The following is a 3,098-nucleotide window of genomic DNA, read 5'->3' on the forward strand; positions in this document are numbered from 1 at the left end:
AATGCTAGTCTACAACCTCCTGTTCTGATTACAGCCGAGCAACAATTAGGCATAGGGCAATGGTCAGGGGTAGCGAGGCAATTACAATGTGATGGCACTGCTATAGTTCAGCTGTACATGGCATGCTTAGCTTCATGGAGAAATATCTCTCCACCAGGGCAGTCTACTCAATGATTTTCAAAAGTGACTTAGGCTGTCAATGAGCCACATGTTGAATTTATAACTCGTTTACCTGACATTATGCAAAAATCTGTTGAAAATCCTGAAGCATGAGATTTGATTCTCTTAACATTGACCTTTGATAATGAAAATAATGAATGCAAAAAGATGATAAGACCACTTAAGCCTGAAGGAGGATCAGTGCAAGATTATATTAAAAGTTTTCAGAACCATTCTAAGGTCCACAGGATCAAGGAATAGAGTATGGATTAGAGTGGACTTACTGATATTCTATTCATGAACTATCATGATTAGTAATCAAAGAAAATGTGTCATTGATGTGGAGAAAGTGGCCATGGTGGCTGCTTGGCGTAGGGAGTGGGAGGAAGAGATGTTATGTGGGGGCATTTTGGGGGGTTGGAGTTGTCCTGCGTGGTGCTGCAGGGACAGTTACCAGGCACTGTAGGTCCTCCCATGGCTCACTGGGTGTTCTGTGGGAGGGTGTGTGTTATGATGTGGACCATTGACCATGAGGTGCAGCGATGCTCTGAGATGTATTCACCAAGTGAAATGAATGACTCATGATGATGTAGGAGGTTGTTGTTATGGGTGGAGGAGTGGGGTGAGGGGCTAGGGGTATATGGGGACCTCATATTTTTTAATATAACATTAAAAAATAAATAAAGACAAACAAACACAAAGGTTGTCAGGATATAGGCTCCGCTACCAACCAGAAGGCAGTATTTGCTGCAGCAATGAAAGGTAATCAGAGACCGCAAGCTAAAAGAGGAAATTGTTTTAAATGTGAAAAATCTGGTCATTTTCAAAATGATTGCAGAGCTTATTTTGCTCAACCACAAAAGAGTGGCAGGAGAAAGACCCCCTCCAATATATGTCCCATGTGTCAGAAAGGTTTTCATTGGACTAATCAATGTAAAACAAAATTTCACAAAAATGGCTCTCCCATTTCATCATCAGGAAACTGCTTTGCAGGCCTAGCTCAAGTCCCTCAGACAAAAAAATATAAGAATACAGTAAAAATACCCAGTCAGCAATGGCCAGCAGTATGCATCCCAGTTTCCAAACAAAGAGCATTTACTCAAAGGGGTGCTGCCGTTGATTTACCTTCTACAGAAACTAAACTTATTTCTCCTGCTATGGGTATGCAAACTATACTTATGGGTGTAAAAGACCCATTACCTCCTGAAACTGTTGGCTTAATTGTAGGTAGGAGTAGTTTAACTACAAAAGGGTTGCTAGTACAAATTGGCATTATAGATAGTGATTATAATGAAATAAATAAAGTTAAATTACAAGCTGTTAATCAAGTACAAGTTACTTTGGTGCAACGTATAGCTCAATTACTACTCCTGCCTTATCACAAACATTTAAATCTTTCTTTTGATAGAAATGGAGGATTTGGATCTATGAGGAATGAAATTTACTGACAGACTTTTGTAGGTGATGAGCGGCCTGAAGGTACTATTACTATTAATGGAAAGGTGTTTTGGGGACTAATAAACACAGGAGCTAATGTGCCCATCATTGCTAAGCAATATTTGCCTCAATCATGGACATTACAAAAGGTTCCAACAGTCTTTACTGGCATTGGAACTATGACAGATATTTATCAAAGCACCTCTTTTTAATGTATTAGGACCTGATAGGCAAAAATCTATGCTACAAACTTAAGTGGCTGATGTAGAACTTAATCTGTGTGGCCGGAATTTGCTTAGTAAATGGGGAGCATTTTCACATATTTCTACACTTTCAAAACAACCTAAAACTATTACATGAATATGAAATATAGCAATATTAGAAAAAAGAATGAATATCAAGAACTAGGTTTCCAAACCCTTCTGAGTCTGTAAGGACAAATTTAACATAGGGGCCATTGTAACAGAGGGTGTTACTATCCCCATAACTTAGCTTATTAATATACCAGTTTGGGTTGATCAATGGCCCCTTCCTTTGGAAAAACTTAATGCCCTTCGCATCTTTGTTCAAGAGCAATTATCCCAAGGGCATATTGAACCATGAGAAAACCCTTGGAATTCACCAGTATTTGTAAAAAAAAAAATAACCCAGCAAATGGAGGATGCCCATGGATCTTCAAGATGTTAAAATGTTATGAGCCCTATGGGGACACTACAACCAGGGGTTCCACAGCCCTCTATAATTCCTCAGAATTGGTCTTTGATTATTATAGATTTCATAGAGCTTTCAGTTAAAAACAACAACTGAGTGAGTGCTGAGTTCCTAGCCACAGCAGCTCTATCACATTCCCCAATGGGACAGCAACAATCCACCAAGTGGAATGGCTAAGACCAATAAAGAAGGATGGTCCAACAATGAGCCCTTGATACTAATGACTGCTTGTGAGCCTGTGTGCCTGAAATAAGAATTAGGCCTAGAGCTGCAGTATGCCTAAGAATTACCTCCTGAAGGCCTTCATGTTGCTCAAATGTGGCCAGTTTCAAAGCCAAACTCAGCATGTAAATGCATTTCATTCCCCCCAGCATGGGACATGACTCCCAGGCATGAGCTTCCCTGGCACCAAGGGATTACTACCAAGTACCTGCTGATGATGTAACTAGATTTAAAAAATTGTTATTTACCATTCCTCTGCATCCTTCTGATAAAGAGAAATTTGCTTTCTCTGTTCCTGCTATAAATAATCAATCCCCTATGTAGAGATATCCAGTGGTGTGTGTTGCCTCAAGGCATGATGAACAGCCCTACCATGTGTCAACTATTCATTCATCAAACTCCACAGGTGCTCAGAGAAAAATATCCAAAAGGCATTATTATCAATTATATGGATGATATATTATTTGCACATTCTTCAGATGACAAGTTACAACAATTGTTTCAGTATGCTAAAAAGGTGCTTCCTGAGTATAGGTTACAGATTGTCCCTGAAAAAGTTCAGCAAAATG

The sequence above is a fragment of the Dasypus novemcinctus genome, chromosome X (genome assembly GCF_030445035.2).
Source record: "Dasypus novemcinctus isolate mDasNov1 chromosome X, mDasNov1.1.hap2, whole genome shotgun sequence".
Lineage (NCBI taxonomy): Eukaryota > Metazoa > Chordata > Mammalia > Cingulata > Dasypodidae > Dasypus > Dasypus novemcinctus.